The 22985-nt window shown below is 35.9% G+C and overlaps 1 protein-coding gene across 2 annotated transcripts in view; it reads left to right on the top strand.

Annotated features, from left to right (window-relative positions):
• The first annotated feature begins 3888 nt into the window (after nt 1–3888).
• SLC16A3 (solute carrier family 16 member 3) overlaps nt 3889–22985 on the top strand; it is a 70866-nt gene continuing 51769 nt past the window's right edge. For both annotated transcript variants that reach the window (XM_074224800.1, XM_074224798.1), the window contains exon 1: nt 3889–3989. The gene's annotated coding sequence lies outside the window, so the exon portion shown is untranslated. The remainder of the gene's footprint in view (nt 3990–22985) is intronic.

The raw sequence follows: 22985 nt of genomic DNA, 5'->3' as shown, positions 1-22985 counted from the left end.
ATTAATCTATTTATCCAAGTTCATAGCAAACAAATTTTACTTATCAAATATCAGAAACAATACTTATCAAATGATCTCTTCCGGTTCTTCTAAAGAGTACTATATTTTATCTAAGGGGAAATTCTTCAAAATCTCCAGTTGTAGCAAGCTAGAGATACTTTATTGAGATACTAAGTCTTCTACTTTTTGATTTCTCCCCAGTCTTTTCCTCCCTTTAGGGACCTGAAGAGAGTCTGGAACCACAAATCTAGAAGCCAGGAGACCAGGGCCCCTCCTCTCCTTTAAGGTCTTGCCAATTAATTTTTATTCTATGCAGGTAAGGATATTTGAATAATCAATGTCAGTAAGGAGAATCTTCTGCAAATGAACTTTAAACTGAAAGTTGCACCTATAATTTTCCAATTCAACTTGAAAATTCAGCAAAACGTTATTATATACTCAGCAAAAGTATATAAAATGCTGAGTAGACAAACTGGAGGATAATGTATTATACTTTTCAAAAGGGGTTCTTAACTTTGAGAGGGGAGTTCATGAACTCGAATGGAATGGGGTCTGGATCCTCTTTAAAATGGCGATTATGGGAGGATCCAGCCAATCAGCAACTTCACACACTGAGAATCCTTTCAGTATATGAAGTCCAAGGGGTGGTGGAGTGGTCTTCCAGGATGAAGCCTGGGAGAGCCAGGAGGACATACCTGCTGTTTTGCTTATAATATTCAACCCTACTCAGTCTTCCTTTTCCTTCCATATCCATTAATTGGTTGGAGTTTATTTTCTTGACTCCCTTCAAATGACAAATTAACCTTGCCCAAACAAGAATATTGCACACACATGCCAGAAATTGAGTCAGCAAACGGAAAAAGCACAGTGTCTATAAGGACAATTAGATAGCAACTTGACCTCTAAAATTATAGGAACTGAGCATCCCATGGCCCAGTAAAGTTTACCAACAGTGTGGTGCCTGTCCTTGAAAACTGGCTTATCCAAAGCTGAGGCAAGTAAACTATAGTCAAAGAAAGGATAGTGCAGCATCTGCAGTTGAGGATTTGAGCACACTCATATTTACATATATATATATATATATATATATATATATATATATATATATATATATATAATCTACAAGCATATACATACATACTATATACATACATATATATATATATATATATATAATATCTACAAGCATATACATACATACACACATACATACACTTCTGTATCTTGACAACCTCTAATTCCCATTAAGGGTCACTGGATAAGGGGCGGCTAGGTGGCGCAGTGGATAAAGCACCGGCCTTTGAGTCAGGAGTACCTGGGTTCAAATCCAGTCTCAGACACTTAATAATTACCTAGCTGTGTGACCTTGGGCAAGCCACTTAACCCCATTTTCCTTGCAAAAACATAAAAAAATAAAATAAAATAAAATATTAAAAAATGAGGGTCACTGGATATGTTAACATCCTGGAGAGGGGGATTCACATTTGAGGAGTTCTTGTCATGGCTGATAAGGCACAAAAATTCTGGGTTTGGGAAGAACCACCCCTCTGGTATGTTCTCTTGAATAGTAGATATATCCCATCCTAAGATGAAGGTCACTCCTTTCCTTGATGGAGAAGTAGCATTTAGATCTTCTTTTTTTTTTAAGATTTTATTTATTTTGAGTTTTACAATACTTCCCTCCCCCCCACCCCCCACAAAAGGCTTTGCCAGTCTTTACATTGTTTCCATGGTATACATTGATCTAAATTGAATGTGATGAGAGAAATCATATCCTTAAGGAAGAAAGGTAAAGTATAAGAGATAGCAAGATCAGACAATAAGATATCAGGTTTTTTTTTTTTTTCTAAATTAAAGGAAATAGTCCTTGGTCTTTATTCAAACTCCACAATTTTTTCTCTGGATACAGATGCTATTCTCCATTGCAGACAGCCCCAAATTGTCTCTGACTGTTGCACTGATGGAATGAGCAAGTCCATCAAGGTTGTAAATCCTGTCTTCTGATAATGAAATGTATAAGGACCCAGTTCCAAACTATATCTTTTGGGGTTTGGTTCTATAAGCCAGGACCCACATGCACATCTGCATAATCAGCAAGCTTAGAGAAATATTAATAAATGTGTTTATTAACCTAATTCTGTCTTGTTCTTTCTTGAAGCCAAGCCCTGGAGGTTAACTTTTGTCTTTTATTAGGACAAACTCTGAAGGTTAACATATATTTAAATCTACTTATTTTTTAAGGCCAAACTCAAGGACATCCTCAATCTATATATGTATGTATGCATTTAGAGATTCATACATATTTATATAATATTCTCAGGTTTTTAATAAAAAAAACTTTTCATATTTGAAAGTAAATGTATTTGTTATTTTTTATATAAAAGAAACCTAAATAAAAGTTAACAAACTGAAACTATCTGCTGGAAATATGAAAATAAAATCCAGTCTTTTCTTTTCCAAGGGTAATTGGGAGGTAGGGTGATTGGTACATGAGAAAGATAAGAACATAAGTAATAAGGGAGATACAAAATTCCCTCTAGGAACATTTTTTTTATGTTTTGGGGTTTTTTTTGCAAGGCAAATGGGGTTAAGTGGCTTGCCCAAGGCCACACAGCTAGGTTATTATTAAGTGTCTGAGGCCGAATTTGAACTCAGGTACTCCTGACTCCAGGGCTGGTTCTCTATCCACTGTGCCACCTAGCTGCCCCCTCTAGGAACATTTGAGGACAAAGAAATAATAGGTTCAACTGGAGTTGTTTATGGTGATGGTAGATAGCTCAAGTGGCACATGGGGTAGCATGTGGGACGAGTTAAATCTGATCTCTGACTTGTATTAGCTGCAAACAAGTCCATCTTCTTCTGCCTTAATTTCCTCATGTATAAAATGGGCATAATAATAGTACCTATCCTCGTGGGTTGTTGTGAGATAAAATGAAATAATAATTATTAAGTGCTTATCCAGTGTTTGGTACATGATAAATACTGAAGAAATATTAGCTATTATCCTTATTTTAGGGGGTCATTGAAGATTTTTGAGCAAATGAGTGAAATAGTAAGATCTGGGTTTGGGGAAAATTACTTTGGCAGCTATATGAAAGATATACTGATGCAACAAGAGTTCAGGGACAGGGAGATCAATTTAGGAGGCTATTATAATAGTCCAGGTGAGAGGTGATGAAAGTTAGAACTAGTTTGGTAGCTGTTTGAGAAGAGTGAAAAGGGAATAGATACTACAGAGAGATGTTAAAAGAAGGTTTGATAACTGATTGGTTGTGGTAAGAAAGGGAGAGGGGAAACATCTTAAACTTGGACATCTGTGAGGAGAATTTGGAGGAGGGGTAAATGTAATGTAATGTAAATTCAGTTTGGGGCATATCATATTTAAGGTAGGATCTACAAGTGATGACCAACTGGCAGTAGAAGATATGAATCAGAATTCAGGACAGAGAAAATTGAGATTTGGAAATTACCTATCTTATCACTGAACCCCAATCAGCAATAGAGACTACCCTGAGGTATATTTCTAGATTATTGGTCCCAGAAACCAATATCACTTACTTTGAGTCTTTGCCTTCCCTCCATGCTGGCTCTAATGCAACTTCTCTGGCTAACTCCTTCCAAATGGCCCCTTCCCCATGTCAATATGGTGGAATTTTGTGTAGATTATGGCAGGCAGAATAATGAGGCACAGAAGGTGAGAATGTAGTGTGGTTGGGATAGATCTCACAGTGGGATTTCCTAAGGGAATATAGTTTGTTTAAATAAATGTGCATCTCTCCATTTTCTGCCAATGGAACCTAGGTCTGAAGCCCAAGAACCATAGCAAAAAGAACCTACAGCATTGCTATGACAACAGTCTTTGGAAGTGATAACCCTGTTGGAGTTCAAACTCTGTGGTCAGTAATCCTTCCATCAAGACCAAGAGAAACTTAAGGAGAAGTGAAACCAAAAATGTCACAACTATTTCTATGGACTAGTTTTAGAAAAAGGTACTGTTTTTACCCCCTTAAATGAATTTTGTAGGATTTGGAGACCACCAACTTGCTGCCAAGAAGTGGCTAAAAGGGTATAACTGACAAAAGGAGGAAATAAGAGAAAAGAAATACATATTTATTAAAGTTTTAACTGTTATTAAGAGCCTCCTATGTGCTAGTATTGTGCTATTATCTTAAATATTATTTCATTTAATATTTTTAGCATTTCTAGGAGGTAAATGCTATTTTACAGTTAAAAGAAGTAGAGATAGACAGAAGTTAAATGACTTGTAAGGGACACATATCTAGTAAGGGTCTGAGGTCATGTTAGAACTCAAGTCTTTTTGACTCCAGACTTAGAACTAAATCCAGCAGGATACCTACCTAAAAGTGAAAATTGTCAGAGGATAGTATGAAAGGGAAAGAGAATATTAGATCTAACCTTAATCCTAGTCCTGCCTCCCCTCCCCTCCCTTAAAATTGTCCAGTTTCCAACTGGGGTTGGGGGTTGATCCTGAGGTGTAAACACTGTGTGTCAGATTGGTAACAGTTGTGACTTGGTTTGTTAAATTCTTTTCACAATAGTCTGTGACCTTAAGCTTAAGAGGAGTGAGGGAGACAGTTTTCCCTCATCTGTCTCCTGGTTACAAAACCTATTCTCCTGGTAATAGAAATATTAGCCTCTATCTTATATTTTACACATTTATTTTATTAATATAATTATGAATATATAAACATATATTTAGAATAACTTTTACATATAAATATTTTATATTCATATAATTATTAAATATGCAAATATATAATTCATTATGTATACAAATAGACATTTTTATTCTGTTAATATATTTATAAATATATTTATAAATAAATATATTAATAAATTTGTAAATGTATATAAATGTTTATGAATAATGTACATATAAATACACGTGTTTAGCTTATTAATATATTTGAGAATAGATGCAAACATACATATATGTATATATTTAGTAATTATATATAGCATACATTCTTAACCTTTTCATATACATTGGGCAGCTAAGTGGTACAGTGGATAAAGCATTAACTTTGGAGTCAGGAAGACCTGAGTTCAAATGTGGTCTCAGACATTTGGCACTTACTAACTGTGTGACCCTGGAAAAGTCACTTAACCCTGATTGACTCATATCTAGGGCCATCTCCAGTCATCATGATCCATATCAGGCCAGTGGACTCAGATGACTTCAAAGAAGAAAGTGAGGCAAGTGACTTAACACAGAAATCCCTCATTCATATTCAATTCATGTGCATATCATGATACCACTTCCCTGATGTCATGGTTTTCTTCAAAAATGAAAGACAAACATCAACATTCTATTCCTTCCCCTGACCTCACTCTCTTAGACATCTAAGCAGGTAGGGTCTCTGTGAGAATTTTTTAAAAAATCCTTTCCAGTTCTCTATTTCAGAACATGTATAGGTATTCTGTGGTTGTTTCCATACATGAAAAATGAAACAGAAAGTGCTTCCCAGAGCATACTCCTTAATAGTATGAATGCTTTGTATGCCCAAATATACCTTTGTATATATGGGTCAAGAAAGGACCGTAAAACTAGTAAGAAGTAGATATTATGGTCCAGGGTAAACACTGATATCATTAATGTGAAATTTGTACAGATTTGTACAAAGAAAAGAATTACCAACTCATACTGCATATTTGGAGAAAATGTAGAAGACTTTTATAATTTAGGTGCATTTCTCTTCAATCTCAGGAAAGGAAATAGTAAAATATATAATATCCTTATTATTACTTACCATTTCAATGGGTATGTATAAATATAGACATTTTATACTCATTTTTTTGTACAAATACTTAATATTTAATTAATACATATATTTAAGGATAAGGGCAGCTAGGTGGCACAGTGGATAGAGCACTGGTCTTGGATTCAGGAGGACCTGAATTTGAATCTAGTCTCAGATATTTGCCATTTACTTGCTGTGTGATCTTGGGCAAGACACTTAACTGATTGCCCCATCATCCATCTCCAGTTGTCTTGATTCATATCTGGACCCAGATGACTCTGGAGGAGAAAGTGAGGTTGGTGACTTAGCACAGCACCCCAGTTCATATGCTTGTTATGGCATCAACTCCCTGTTGTCATGGACTTCTTCAAAAATGAAGGAATACAACATATTTAAGGATATAATAAAGATATGCTTAGCCAGAAACTTAATCATTATTAGACAAAGTATTTTTCATTATGTGGAGTCTTTGTAAGAATTTATTCTGACCAAGATAAAGACTTTGAGAGTATACTAGTCAAGGAAATTTTGACCTTGGCAGTTATCAAAAAGTCTAGAACTATTCCTTATCTTACACAAGTAGACTAAATCTGAATGTTTTAACCTTTAGCCACACACTATTGGATATTTTGGGAACTCTGAGATGGGAACAAAAATCTTAGTAGAGACAAGATAGGTCATTTTAAGAACAATCATACAAGTCTACCTTGAATGATACTATGTTGTTTACATTGTACTTGCTCATGTTTGGATGGAATCATGCCTATCAACTTGTCTTTTGGAAAATCAGATGAAGGTAGTGATGCAGTTACTCACAATCAGTACATTTCTCATTTGAGAGAAAGTTGAAAGAAGCCTATCAGCTAACCTAATCAACTTTAGCTCAGAAAAGTTAAAATAGAAACTAAAGATAATAAGATGCTGGGTGGCTAGGTGGTGCAGTGGATAGAGCACCGGCCCTGGAGTCAGGAGTTCCTGAGTTCAAATCCAGCCTCAGACACTTAATAATTACCTAGCTGTGTGGCCTTGGGCAAGCCACTTAACCCCACTGCCTTGCAAAAAAAAAGCCTAAAGAAAAAGATAATAAGATGCTAGAAATCATTGTCAAGACTTCATCAAGGAGACAGAATTTTGGTGAGAAATTTGCCATCTGAGGGATACTTAAATTAGCTCACCAATAAAATGGAATATAAAAACATTTCTTTAGTGCTTACCATGTGGAAGAATTGTGGTAAGTGCTAAGAATAAAAATAAAATTAAAAACTTTCAAGGGGCTTATCCTTTTAAAAAATATTTATTTATTTATTTTAAATTTTACAATTTTCCCCCTAATCTCATTTCCCTCCCCTAGCCCCCACAGAAGACAGTCTGTTAGTCTTTACATTGGTATACATTGATCTAAGTTGAATGTGATAAGAGAGAAATCATATCCTTAAGGAAGAAAAATAAAGTATGAGAGCAAAATTACATAAGATAACAGTTTTTAAAAAATTAAAACTGATAGCCTGGTCTTTGTTTAAACTTCACAATTCTTTCTCTGGATACAGATGGTATTCTTCATCGCAGATACCCCCAAATTGTGTCTGATTGTTGCACTGTGGGAATGAGCAAGTCCATTAAGGTTGATCATCACCCCTATGTTGCTGTTAGGGTGTACAAAGTTATTCTGGTTCTACTCATCTCGCTCAGCAACAGTTCATGCAAATTATCATGCTTATCTAACTGGGGGAGCTATTAAATAAAGGGGGGGTCATGTTTATCTTAGTTCATGGCAGATGGAAAAAGGTGTTAATATTCAAGAAGGGAAAATGACAAGGTTTTTGAAGGTCAGTAACCTACCAAAAGCATAATGTTTATTGTTTAAAGTGGAATGAGACTGTGGAAATCTGTATCCAAGGGCAGGATTTGTAGGTTCAGTCATCAATTATCAATGAGCATCCTGAGCAATCAGGTGTTGGGCAGTGATGGACAGTTAGGAAGGGAAAAGTCAGTAAATCATCTTAGTAGCAGCAGGTCTTATAGGTCTCTGCTGATCATTAATGGTTTCAGGGAGTAGTAAGTAAAGATTTTTTGCTCCCTGCTATGGGATCAATAGGACTGATTAATTGTTTGTAACAGGGAAGAAAAGGGAAAGGTCCTCACATTCCTGAAGGAGTAGTGGCTGATTCCAAATAGCTAACCCATATATAGTTGAGAAAGTGTGAAACTTGTCTGTTTTAAAATTAGCCCCAGAAAATAGGGGTCCCTAATCTGTATCCAGATAAAGAGCCATGGAGTTTGAACAAAGTTCAAGGACTATTCCCTTTAATTTCAAAAAAAACATATTGTCTGATCTTGTTATCTCTAAGACTTTTTGTTTCCTCCTTAAGGATATGATTTTTCTCTTATCACAATCAATTTGGATCAATGTACAACATGGAAACAAAGTAAAGACTGACAGATTGCTTTCTGTGGTGGGGTGGGGGGAGAGAAGTAAGACTGGGGGAAAAATTGTAAAACTCAAAAACTCAAATAAAATCTTTAATTAAAAAAAAAGAAAATAGGGGACCCTATCAAGACTGTTTGCCATCACCACCATTTGACCATAGAATGGTAGGGTTTTCCAGTATACAAATGCAAAGGAATTATGGAAATTCACCTCGGCAAATGCTGATTAAGAGAGACCATCCACCAATCATACAAAAATTCTGTGAAACAAAGATGGGGGCTGGAAGAGATGTTTCTAGTGAAGGAGACAATTGGATATTATAGGGCAAAAGGACTGAACTAAAAAGTAACTCCTTCCTAAACTAGTATTGCTCCTATAGAGATGCTTAGGATATAGATGTAATTTACGGTATCAATATGCTGAAAGTCAACAGTCCAGGTCTAACTGAACAGTGAACCTAATGGGCACTTATACCATCTACTAGACCAGGAAAAGAACAGAAAAATCAGCCAGTGATAAAGGAATTAAATCTATAAGACCAGAAAGTAGACTAATTTCTTATTTTACAGGTCATCCTAATGAAAAATAATTCTACAAGTCTCACATGTTTCAAAGGGTCAGTAACAGAGATTGCCTATGCAAAATGTGTTTTAAAAGTGCATAAATTTGGAACTATGCCCAAAGGGCAGTCATATTGTGTTTACCATTTGATCCAGCAATACAACTACTAGGTCTATATTCCAAAGAGAGTATAAAAAAGGGAAAAGGATTTGCATGCACAAAAATATTTGTAGCAGCTCTTTTTGTGGTAGCAAAGAATTGGAAATTGAGGGGATGCCCATCAGTTGGGGAATGGTTGAACAAATTGTGGCACATAAAAATAATGAAATACTATTATGCTTTAAGAAATGATAAGCAGATAGATTTCAGATAAATTGGAAAGACTTACATGAACTCATGCTGAGTGAAGTGAATGGGAGGTACAGTAACAGCAATGTTGTACACTTATCAACTATGAATAATGGTTCTCAGCAATACAATGATCCAGGACAATGCCAAAGGACTCATGATGAAAAATGTTATCTACATCCAGAGAAAGAACTAATGGAGTCTCAATGCAGAACAAAGAATACTACTTTCATTTTCTTTGTTTTTTATGTTTTTTTTTTCTTTTGGTTTACTTCTTCTTCTACAACATGAATGTATTTTATGGAAATATGCTTGATATGATTGCACACATAACCTATTTAAAATTTTTGCCTATTTAGGGAGGGGGAATGAGAGGAGGGAAGGACAAAATTTGGAACTCAAAAAAATTTTAAAATGAATATTTAAAATTGCCTTTATATATAACTGAAAAAATACTGCTTTAAAAAGAAAGTTTTATACATTTATTGCAGATAATTACATATTTGAATATGCTTATTTATTATTTTGCACATATGCTTATTTCATTCTATTTTTATGTTATGTTCATATTATAGCAATGGCTATCAATTGTTTTGCTCATTTTTATTTACATATATGCTAATTATTATAGTCTTAGTTTTTAAAAACTATGGATCTATTGATAGAATTATTGGTATAGCTAGCCATAAGTTTATAGTCATAGTGCAGAGACAAATCAAAGATAGGAAGAGATATTTGTCAAGGGCACATATCAATGCTGCTTCTAATTTCTTTTTAGTGTTTTTTTTTGCAAGGCAATGGGGTTAAGTGACTTGCGCAAGGCCACACAGCTAGGTAATTATTAAGTGTCTGAGGCCGGATTTGAACTCAGGTCCTTCCGATTCCAGGGTCTGTGCTCTATCCACTACACCACCTAGCTGCCCTCTGCTTCTATTTTTTAAAGCTAGCAGCAAATAACCAACTACATTTGTATGAGCATGTTGTTTGAACAATAAATTCCAAAGACTGAGCAGACATGATCTAGTTTTGAAATTAAACAAAATTAAAAGTTAATCTGGGGGTGGCTAGGTGGCGCAGTGGATAGAGCACTGGCCCTGGAGTCAGGAGTACCTGAGTTCAAATCCGACCTCAGACACTTAATAATTACCTAGCTGTGTGGCCTTGGGCAAGCCACTTAACTCCATTTGCCTTGCAAAAACCTAAAAAAAAAAAAAGAGTGATCTGATACATTCAGTGTTATGACATTTATAATCCTTGTGGTATAACATGCTAATTAGGTACAACAAAAAAGAAGTACAGTTGTCATATAAATGATTGTCAGTATACTATACTAAGAGTTGTTGGGGGCAACTAGAAGGAGCAGTCGATAGAGCACTGATCCTGGACTCAGGAGGACCTAAGTTTAAATTTGATCTCAGATACTTGATATTCACTAACTCTGTGTCCTTAGGCAAGTCACTCCCTGCCCCCCAAAAACCCCAAAACCAACAAAACAAAACAAAACAAAAAAGAGTGGTTAACTTTTTTTTTATTATTGGACCCTTTGTCAGTCTGATAAAGGCTATCAGCCCCTTTTCAGAATGAATTTAAATACGTAAAATGAAATACATAGGATCATAAAAAGAGCAATTACACAGCAAAATCAAAATAAAGTTTTAGAAAATGTTATCAAAGTATCAAATCTATCAAAAATATTTATCAAATCTATCAAAATATATATTATCAAAACATGTTTTTAGAAAAACAATGCATTCACAGAAACCAAGCTAAGAACTCTATAATCTATATGGGCACACATTTTAACTATGCTTTTTTTCACTTTTTATTCTTCCTCTAATATCTATAATTAGGACCAAAAGTTTTCTGCAATACAACATTCCATTTAATCAGCATAACGCACATGCAACAGTGATCTGACTCCACAACAGTTGGAGTTACAGTACCCTACTATACTTTATCCCATTATAGAGCTAATATTCCTGTGTTCTTCCTATATGATAACCATTTCGGTAAACGCCTCCTGCTTTCCTTTCATTTGCTACTGGAGGTATCCTTGAACAAATCTGATTCATTCATTTGAACATTACTTTGGAGCCTGTCCATTCTTCCCTCCACGCTCCCCCCAGCCCCCACTTCTCTTATCCCCTTCCCTTGATACTTTCCTATATGGTAAGATAGATTTCTACACATAGAGTGTGTATATTATTCCCTCTTTGAGCCAATTCTGATGAGAATAAGATTCATGTGCTCCCCTCCCTGCTTCTCCATTTCTGCCTTTACTAAAATATTTTTCAGGTCTCCTTTATGTCAGATAATTTATTTCACTCTATCTCTCCTTTCCCCCCTCCCAGTACATTCTTCTTTCTATCCCTTAATTTTATTTTTTAGGTAATCACATTTAATTCACATTCAAAGTCTATTTTCTGTCTATTTATACTCCTAACTGCCTTCATAATGAGAAAGTTCTTAGGAGTATCTTTTTTCCTATTTAAGAATATAAACAGTTCAACCTTTTCAAATCCCTTATAATTTCTTTTCTATTTACTTTTTTATCAATCTTCTGCAAATTTTGTATTCAACTCTGGTCTTTTCATCAGGAATGCTTGAAAGTCCTCTATTTCATTAAATATTCATTTTTTCCTCTAAAGGATTTAGCTTAGTTTCGCTTGGTTGTAATTCTAGCTCTTTGGAATATATTATTTTAATATCTCTGATCTTTTAATGTAGAAGCTGCTAAATCTTGTGTGATCCTGACTGTGGCTCCACAATATTTGAATTGTTTCTTTTTTTTGGCTGCTTGCAATATTTTCTCCTTGACCTGGGAGCTCTGGAATTTGGCTATAATCTTCCTGGAGTTGTCATTTTGTGATTTCTTTCAGAAGGTGATCTATGGATTCTTTCAGTTTCTATTTTGCCCTCTGGATCCAGAATATTAAGGCAGTTTTTCCTTCATGACTTCTTGAAATATGATGTCTAGGCTATATTTTTGATATTGACTTTTAGGTAGTCCAATAATTCTTAAAATATCTCTCCTGAATTTATTTTCCAAGTCAATTGTTTTTCCAGTGAGATAGTTCACATTTTTTTATTCTTTTTATCCTTTTGATTTTCTTTGATTGTTTCTTGATGTTTCATAAAGTCATTAGCTTCTATTTGACCAATTCTAATTTTTAAGGAATTATTTTCTTCAGTAAATTTTTGTACCTTTTTTCCCATTTGGTCAATTCTATTCTTTCAGGAGTTCTTTTCAGCAAATTTTTGCATATTGTTTTCCATTTGGTCATTTTGTTTTTCAAGATTACTTCACTGGATTAATTTTGCCTCTTTTGTCTCTTTTATCATTTGGTCTATTCTGTTTTTTAATATATTATTAACATGTTAATTAATCAAATATTTATTTATTTAAATATTAACATATTTTCTTCAGTATTTTTGCATCTCCTTTACCAAGCTGTTCATTCTTTTTTCTTTGATTTTCTTGCATTGCTCTCATTTCTCTTCCCAATTTTTCTCTACATCTCTTACTTGATTTTTAAAAATGCTTTTAGAACTTTTCTATAATCTAAAACCAATTCAGATTTTTCTTTGACATTTTTTGATCTTCCTTGTCACCAAAGTAACTTTCAGTGGTCAAACTTTTTTTTTCTGTTCCTTGTTCATTTTTCCAGGCTATTTCTTGATTTTCACTTCTCTGCTAAAGTGAAGCTCTACTTTCCAGGTGGATGGGTCAGGTTTTTTTGTACAACCATTTTCAGAGGTAATTCTGGGATCTGTAACTTTTTGGCTCTTCCAAGGTGGTATGATGTGGGGAGAGGTATGGTTATTATTCTCTTAAACTGTGCTTTGGTTTGTGAGTGACCACAAGCACTCTTTTCAACCTGAGAACTGTGGCCAGGGTCCCTGCTCCCTTGCAGCTGGCAAGTTCTGCTATGCCAATGCTCCTCCTTGCACTGGGACTAAGACCAAGGACTGCAACCAAGATCCAAGTATAAATCATGTAACAGAATCCTGCCCCTGGTACCAGTAAAGGGACCCCTTTCAAATATCCTTCTGACCCATTGTTCCATTCTCTTATCATCTGAGGACTGGGAGGTCTGGAAACCACAATTGCTGTCATTGATTCAGGCACCTGGAGGTCTGCTCCTGGTTTACTGGGGCCCAGTCTACACTGGTAGGGACTGCACTGGACTATGCTACTCTCTCACCCTGGTGCAACAGATCTTTCCTGCTGACTTTCTATGTTGTCTTGGGATAGAAAATTGTTTCACTACATCTTTTTGAGTATTCTGCCACTCTAGAATTCTTTAGATTCATTATTTAAAAGTATTTGGAGGGGTGGCTAGGTGGCACAGTGGATAAAGCACCGGCCCTGGAGTCAGGAGTACCTGGGTTCAAAGCCGGTCTCAGACATTTAATAATTACCTAGCTGTGTGGCCTTGGTCAAGCCACTTAACCCCATTTGCCTTGCAAAAAAAAAACCCTAAAAAAATAAAAGTATTTGGAGGGGTTTAGGGAGAACTCAGTGGGGTCCTAGTCTTTACTCCCCTCTTGGTTCTGCCTCTCTTGTCATTCATTTTAAAAAGAACCAGTGACATCATGGAATGATGTTTTGATTTGTGCAAAAATTGGATTTAAGTGAGGTAGAGTTGCACAAAATCTTCAGCCTCACTTTCTCTGCCAGAGACATTGAAACTCAGGGAGAGAACAAAAGTCAAGATGATTGGCAATAGCCTGGGATGCAGTATTTATTTCTTAGATGTAGCAGGCTCAGACCAATGCTACCGGCTTGACCCTGGGTAAGTCACTTGATTCTCCGAGCCCTAGTTTTCTTAATGAGGGGTTTAGATTTTCCACTTCATCTCTTCTTATTAATGACATATTCTAGGATCTAGACTGCATGGATGGACCCCATCAACAGTAGTTCCTTTCTTGTCTCTCCAAGTTTCCTTCCAGCTCATAATGCTTATTTCTGTTTCTTAAAAGTCTGTTCAACTTTTTTGTTTAGCTAACAATTATAATAAATTTGACTAACTCTTTCTTTGTCAATCTATGTATATCTTTGTTCAAAAAGAGATTTTAAAGAGCAATATTATAGGGTGGCTAGGTGACGCAGTGGATAAAGCACTGGCCCTGGAGTCAGGAGGACCTGAGTTCAAATGTGGCCTGAGACACTTAATAATTACCTAGCTGTGTGGCCTTGTGCAAGCCATTTAACTCCATTTGCCATGCAAAAAAAAAAAAACCTAAAAAAAAATAAAGAGCAGTATTTTTTTTTTTTGTTGTTGTTGTTCAATACACACACCCTAGGGGTGGCTAGGTGGTGTAGTGGATAAAGCACCAGCCCTGGAGTCAGGAGTACCTGGGTTCAAATCCAGTCTCAGACACTTAATAATTACCTAGATGTGTGGCCTTGGGCAGGCCACTTAACCCCGTTTGCCTTGCAAAAAACTAAAAAAAAAAAAAAAAAAAAAAAGAATCAGTCAATAACATATACCCCCTCCCCAATTTTTAAGAAAAATAAGAATTATTGATTCATTTTAATAGTTTCCCAGTGGAGAGAAAGAAAAAACTTATACTTGATCCCTGTAGGCATTGAAAAAAGTCTATCATCTGTGGCTAGTGGGGTGGGTAATTAAGAAGGAATGACAATTTATACTCAAGAAGTGAAGCATTACAAACATGCAGCACTCCTTCTAAAAGGAATTTGACTGGAATTATGTTTCTCTGATTTTTTCTTCAGCTTTGTAATTTGTTTCTTATTCTTTTTTTTTTTTGCAAGGCAATGGGGTTAAGTGGCTTGCCAATTGGCTCCCAAGGCCACACAGCTAGGTAATTATTAAGTGTCTGAGACTGGATTTGAACTCAGGTACTCCTGACTCCAGGGCCGGTGCACTATCCACTGTACCACCTAGATGCCCCTCTTCTTATTCGTTTTAAGCAAAATTTTCCAGCATATCTGCTACAAGTTTTAGAGATATTCTTTGTCCTTGATCCCCATTATTCCCTGCCTCTGCCAGGTCCTTGCTCCATGAATCATCACCCTCTCATCTTCAATCTTCATTTCTATGAATTTCTTTTTAACTGTCTACAAATATGTTCAGTTGTCTCTAATTTGAGGGAGAAAAGGTATTTTCTTTATCCTTCATCTATACTAGAAACCACCTGGGAGATAGAATATAAATGTTATTGGTTTTATAAGCATCTATTTAGGCTGAAGGTTTTTAGTACACTTTGTAGCAAGGAGATACATACAGAGGAAGGAAGAAAAGAGAGGACAAAAGTTGCAAAAAAGAAAACATTACATAGAAGTCTTTGGGCCTGAACTAAATAAAAAGGTAAACTCTCAATTACTGCCAAATTCTTTAATGGATCTATAATTTCCTACCACTAGCCAGATTAGGTCCCATGCATATCTATTCATTCTGTGTGTCCATTTAGACACATCTTATGTGACATGTCCATGAATATACACATCTTATATGAGCAGCACCCAAATTGCATGTTTTCTTACATTTTCTAAACATTTTCCTGCAGCTTCTTTCAGCAGTACAGAGAGCTAGGACTACTCTAGGAGATTTCTAGGGACAATGCTATCCCTATCCAGAGGAAGAAAAACAAAATAAAAGAAAACCAAAAACTCTACGGAATCTGAATGAAGACTATATTCATTTTTTTAAAAAATTTCTCTTATGTATTTACTTCCTATCTCATGGTCTTCTTTCTTTTCCCTTAATCCTAATTCCTCATATCAAAAATGACTAATCTGTAAACACATTAAACACAAATGTGTATGTACAATATTCACTTGACTGTTTGCCACTGAGGGGAAGGTGTTGAGAAAGGATGATGGAAGGAAATTATGTAACTTAAAATATGCATATTCATGTGGATAAAGGCTGAAAAACTTTCATAACTGTAAATGGAAAAATGAAATATCAATTAAAAAAAGAAAGTAGGAAGCTCTGAGTTTCAGTCCTACCTTTAGTAAATACTAAGATTAGCTCCAAAAAGAAAAAATTTTTCTGTGGAAGAAGAAAAATGTCCTAATAAAAAGAATACTTGTATGTCTTTGGGCATTTCTTTTTAACATAATTTTGAAGTTATGATTTAATATGTAATAGTCAATGAAGATTTATTAAACACCTTCTATGTACCAGACACTATAAACACTGGTATACAAAAAAAAATAAAAAGAAAGATAGTCTCTGCCCTCAAGATGATTACAACCTAACAATTAATGCATAGACACACAAAAGAAAAAAACTGAAAAAAGAGCCAAGGGAGAGAAAGTACCCCAGAACAGGGGCATGATGGAGAAGTCCAGCAAAGTTCAAAATCTGTGCAACTTGGTGTAGACCATGATGTACTCCCCTCCTTAAATTATGGTTTTTGCAGTTTATGATATTGCCTCCAGTCAGAAGGTCCAATCATAGGGCCAGAGGATATTGAAGAGATGTGAATAGCAAGGATGATTCAATCATGCAGGAAAATTAGATATCTGGATATAGAAAATTTTACACTGAAGGTTGAGCAAAGGTCCAAAGTTTTTATCCTTACTCATTATTTGCTTCATTAAACAGAATAGTCACTAAACCATTAAGTCTGGTTGGGGTGAATATGGTAATTTTTTAATAGATTAAGATATTTTCCATTCTAAATATAGTTGCCATTCTTAATTCATTTTGCAGAGCCTTATTAGAGTTTATTCTTAATGTCCTAAAAGAATATTTAGGAAGAAAGGGAGAAAAGATTTAATAGAGGACATTGTTACTATACCAATGTGATACAAGAATTTCAAACTCTTGTCCAAGTAGCAAACTCCTTGAACATTAGAATAGGCCAAATAGAAGCCAATAACCTCATGAGACATCAGAAATGTATATATACTATGATTAAGAACAGATAAGTTTTCCTTCATTGAGGTAAATCCCTAAAGGACTTTAGAATACAAAAATATTCATTTATTAATAGTTTTGTAAACTAAAAAGGAGACCCTAATATTCTTCCATATTTTGACTCTTTTCCATGTCCTTCCATAATTTTACCTAAAGGATTCTATTCTCTTTTCTTATCACCCTTTTAATAGGAAAACAGGAGAAGGGAGAAGGAAAAATTAGCCAAAGAATAGTTTAAGGGAAATATTAGTCCTAGGCAAAACAAATTCTAATTAAAGATGAACAAACATATTTATACGTGTGTGTGTGTTGTGAAGGTATCTCTTCATTAAGTACCTGGCTCATCCATGCTAGAGATAATGTTGTAAAACTACTTTGGACTTGGGGCCCCACTCTCCTGATTAGTGATAGCCTCTCTCCTGGCACAATCATCTCTTTCACAAGAAGCCTTGTGTCTCCTTAGATACAGGTCATCTACTTCTGGCATCTAACCTTACCCTAAGATTTAGGAAGCTCAGTGATGTGATCCTAATGTCCCTAGATACAGATCAACTAACTTTGCCCTTTTTATACTAGAGATTTATCAGAAAATTGTGAATTGATCACTGTTCTTAGTCAACTGCCTCTGGCCACTTTGCTTTCAAGTCTTTCTAGCAAGTCTGGGATTCAGACCCACTGCCAAGCTCTGACTTTGCCCCAGGGCCTTTTCTAGTGCCTACCCCTCACCAGATAAACCTTGAATTGTCAGTTCCAGCCTCCTCTCTGGATTTCCCCAGGGCTGATGACTATGCAGAAAATTTCCCGAGACTTTATAGATTGTAAAATCACCACCTGGTCCAAAGCTTACTTTAAGGGAGGGCCTTGACAAGTTTAATTAACAACTTTCTCAATAATCTCTCTGTAGGCACTGATATTCTACTTAGACTCATTCCTAAATGATTATTATTCACACACCCTCAAACTTTCTTTATTCCAATGGTTCTGAACTTTGAGACTTTCACCTCTCTAGCAGGAGATAGCTAGCAAAGTTTTATCATTAGTCATCTGGAATCAAGGGGTAGCAGCTAGATCACACAGTGGATAGAGCACTGGGCTTAAGTCAGGAGGGTGGGAGTTTGAATTCAGCCTCAGATACTTGATACTCACTAACTGTGTGACCTTGGGCAAGTCACTTAATCCTGATTGCCTCTCATCTGGGGCCATCTCCAATTGTCCTGATTCTTTTCTGGCCACTGGATCCAAATGGTTCTGGAGGAGAAAGTGAGGCTGACATAGCACAGCACCCCCTCACTCAAATCCAATGGCATCACCTCCCTGATGACATGATCTTCTTTTGAGAACGAAGGACAAATATCAATCATCATCAATCATCTGGAACCATGATTAGTGATCTTAATCGGAATTGCTAACGATTTACATGTTGTTTGACTTTAGAATATTATTACTACTGTTTAAATTGCTCTCTTGGTTCTCCACTTCTTTCTGCATCAGCTCAAACAAATCTTCCCAGGTTTCTCTGAAACCATTTCTTTTATTCCTTAAATATTAGTATTTTGTCACATGTATATACCATAATTTGTTTAGTCATTCCTCAATTAATGGGCAGTTCTTCAGTTTCCAATCCAGGGCTGTCTCCAGTCATCCTGATTGATATCTGGCCACTAGACTCAGATGACTCTGGAAGAGAAAGTGAGGTTGGTGACATAGCACAGCATTCCCTCACTTAAATCCAATTCATGTGCTTGTCATGGTATCACATCCCTGATGTCATGGTCTTCCTTGAAAATGAAAGGCGAGGGGCAGCTAGGTGGCGCAGTGGATAGAGCACCGGCCTTGGAGTCAGGAATACCTGGGTTCAAATCCAACCTCAGACACTTAATAATTACCTAGCTGTGTGGCCTTGGGCAAGCCACTTAACCCCATTGCCTTGAAAGAAAAAAGAAAAAAAAAGAAAATGAAAGGCAGGGGCGGCTAGGTGGAGCAGTGGATAAAGCACCAGCCTTTGAGTCAGGAGTACCCAGGTTCAAATCTGGCCTCAGACACTTAATAATTACCTAGTCGTGTGGCCTTGGGCAAGCCACTTAACCCCATTTGCCTTGTAAAAAAAAAAAGAAAAAAGAAAATGAAGGGCAAACATTAATCTTCCTCCCTTCTTCCTTTTTCCCCCCATTCTTCTTTTAAAATCACTAGGCTATAACAGAACTACTCCAAGACCTTCTTTCTAATAACAGTCCCTCTTATTGATTAATAGGGTTCATAGAGTCTGTATATATATATATATATATATATATATATATATATATCTGTGTGTGTATATGTATATACATATATAAATAATCTCTTCATATTATAAGCAATTTATCCCTATTTAGTCCTTTATGATCATTCATTCATATTTACTTTTTATGTTTTTCTCCACTCCTGTGTTTGTACTTCCAGGTTTCCACATAGCACTGGCCTTTTCATCAGGAATGCTCAGAAAAGTGTTCTATTTCATTAAAAATCCATTCCCCCCCTCATAGGATTAAACTCAGTTTTACTAAGTGAGTTATTTTTGGTTTTAAGTCTATATCTATTGCTTTGTGGAATGTTGTATATCAAATTTTCACTCCTTTATAGTGGTGAATGTTGAATCATGTTTGAACCTGGTTATAGCTACTTGGAACTTGAATTTTTTCTTTCTGACTGCTTGCAGTATGTTTTCTTTAATCTAGGAAGCTGGATTTAGACTATAATGCTTTTGGGAAAGTTTCCATTTGAAGGTTTCTTTCATCAGGTGACTTGTGGATTCTTTCTATTTCCTCTGTATCTTCTATTTCACCTGGGTTTTTTTTTTAGGTTTTTGCAAGGCAAATGGGGTTAAGTGGCTTGCCCAAGGCCACACAGCTAGGTAATTATTAAGTGTCTGAGACTGGATTTGAACCTGGGTACTCCTGACTCCAAGGCTGGTGCTTTATCCACTATGCCACCTAGCCGCCCCTGTGTCTTCTATTTCTAAGTGGTCTAGGGAGGTTTTTTTTTTTAATAATTATCTATTGTTTTGTGGTCATATAATTCAGATAGTCCAATGATCTTTAAATTTTCTCCCCTTGATCTCTTTACCAAGATCATCTGTTTACCAGAGCATCTGGTTATTTTTGCTATAAGATATCTTACTTGTACTTTTTTAGCCTTTTGACTTTGTTTCAATATTTCTTGTTGTCCCTCACTGGTTGCTATTTGATCCATTCTAATTTTCAAGAATTTATTACTTGGTTGAGGTTCTGTGCCCCTTGGACCAATATTTTTTATACTCTCTCTAGTACTCTAATTTCATTTAATTTAAATTTTTTTTAATTTATTTAAGGCAATGGGGTTAAGTGACTTGCCCAAGTTCATACAACTAGGTAATTATCAAATGTCTGAGGTCAGATTTGAACTCAGGTCCTCCTGATTCCAGGGTTGGTGCTGTATCCACTCTATCTGCTCTAGCTGCCCCTCCAATTTCATTTGTAAAGAAAAATACTTTAAATCCTTAAAAAAGTCTTGCTTTACCTCTTCCAGAAATTCTAGTTGAATCTGTGCCCAAGTTGCTTTTTTCTTTTAGTCTTTGCTTCTAATTGTTATGGAGCCATTCTCTTCCTCAGGGTTTTAGTCTTGAGCATCCTTATCACATAATAGCTTTTCGTGGTTAGATTCTTTTTTTCATTTTCTTATTCTTCTAGCTTATTCTTGATCTTTCTACCAACTATAAATGTTCTACTTCTATGTTCATGAATTATAAAATTTCTTTATCTCATCATAATCTTTGCTCATTTCATCTTTCTTTCTACCTTGAAAACCTTAACTCTGTTCTTTATTCTCACTGTAATTTCCAATCCTTTCACCCTCAGTTCTTTTCTAAGTCATCACCCTGCACTACTCTCCTTCCTTCCCTAATTTTTGACCTCTTTGTGAATCAAATATATTCAATTCCTTATATTTGAGTCTCTTGCCCCTTTGTGCTTAGACTGAGCATAGTTGAAAAAAAGCTCAACTTTGGATTACCATCATTGTCTTCTTTCTCCACTCTTATTCCTATGTTGCTGAATGAAGTTGGAGAAAGTTACAAAATAATCACTGAGTTCACCGTAAATTTATATTTTAAATAATCTCAATAGAACTCTCAATGCAACAAAGCCATCCTTTTACAACTTTCCAATTAATTTTCTATCCCAATTTACTACAGGGATATTCTAAATCTTTTTTCTTTTCATTCTTCATCAGTAGGACTCTTTCCCCAGACTCTCAGCTGAAGATCTTTTCTCCTATTTCATCTCTTGAATTAAGATCACTTGCCAAGAGCTCTCTCTTCCTCTGAGAGCTTTCCCCTCTATCTTCTTTGCCCCATCTAACATGAAAGTTTGCTTTTTCCTTATGAAGGCAAGTCTTTTGAGATATATCTTGGGACCTAATGTATCCCCTCTATCATTCTCATTCTTTCACTAATCTTCAATCTTTCCCTATCTACAAGCTATTTTCCTATTGTCTACAAATATTCCCATGTGTTCTTCATTTAAAAACAAGCAAAAAAAAACCCCACGCACAACATCTCACTTGTTTTGAACATCCATGCTAGCTATTGACCTCCATCTGTCCTCCCTTCTCAGTTAAGCTCCTTTAGCAAGCCACCCACACTCCAGAGCTTCCACTTTTTCTTCTCTTCTTGTCTGTTTGTTTTTTATTTTGCAAGGCAATGGGGTTAAGTGACTTGCCCAGGTTCACACAGCGAGGTAATTATTAAGTGTCTGAATTTGAACTCAGGTCCTCCTAACTCCAGGGCTGGTGTTCTATCCACTGCTCCACTTAGCTCCCCCCAACACACACACTTTCTCTTCTTAACCAGATACTAGGTTCTGCAATGTAGGTTCCAATCTCATCATTCAACCAAAATTACTCTCTCCAAAGACTTCAACAGTCTCTTAATTCTAAATCTAATGAATTTTTCTCAGCCCTCAACTTCTTTGCTTACTTTTCCTCCTAGATACTTTTTCTTTAGATTTTCATAACACTTCTCTCTTCTGGATCTTCTTCTGTCTTTCTGACTACTCAGTTTCCTTTGTTGAATCTTCATTCAAGTCACATACACTAACCATTAAGTGTCCCAAATCTCTGTCCTGAGCCCTTTTCTTCCCCCCCCCCCCCCATGAGCTCCCATGGGTTTAAGGATCACATCTCTAAGAAGAGAATTTCCAAATCAATATATCCAACCCTACATTTTCTCCTGAGTTCCAGTCTCTCATCATCAACTGGATGTCTTCTAGACATCACAAACTCATCACAACTGAAAGCATAATTTATTATCTTTTTCACCAAACCCACCCCTCTTCCAAACTTCCCTATTTTTGTCAATCCCATCATCATGCTTTCAATCACTCATGCTTGCAACCTTGGTTGTTGATTAAATGATATAGTGACTGGCACATAGAAGATGCTGATTTCACCCCTTTCTCCTTATCTTCTACTTCCTCGGTCTCAACATAGGTGACCTAGATTCCTGGTCACTGGGAGCTATAAGTCCCCAGAGTTAGACTTCTCTGACTCTTGAGCTTATTTGCCTAGGTGGAAGCCTTTTGTTTGTTCCTTTAGGCTTCCACCTAACTGATTAATGCATTTCTGGGGTGAGAAAAGTAATTTTTTATATGCCCCATTTGACTTCTTGATCATTATTTTGTCTGGTGAAATTTTTAGATTTTTTTTCTGGAGTAGATCCATGAGAGTGGTGATACCTGACTTCATTAAGGTTATCTTCTTGACTGGAAGTGCCTAAAACTCATTTCTTTGATGATGTTTTTAGTTTTGTCTTCTTTGAAATTCTTCATTGGTGCTTCTGCCTTTGGTTTGATAATAAAATGATTTTCTTTTTTTCCCCTTAGTTGTAATAACTCTTACACAAAATGACTAATATGTAAATATGTTAAACACAACATTTACAATATTACCAGACTGTTTGCTGCCATGGGGGGTGGGGAA

This window comes from Macrotis lagotis, chromosome 2 (genome assembly GCF_037893015.1).
Source record: "Macrotis lagotis isolate mMagLag1 chromosome 2, bilby.v1.9.chrom.fasta, whole genome shotgun sequence".
NCBI lineage: Eukaryota > Metazoa > Chordata > Mammalia > Peramelemorphia > Peramelidae > Macrotis > Macrotis lagotis.
The sequence above is the reverse complement of the archived record's forward strand: the minus strand, read 5'-3'. Positions and strand labels throughout refer to the sequence as shown.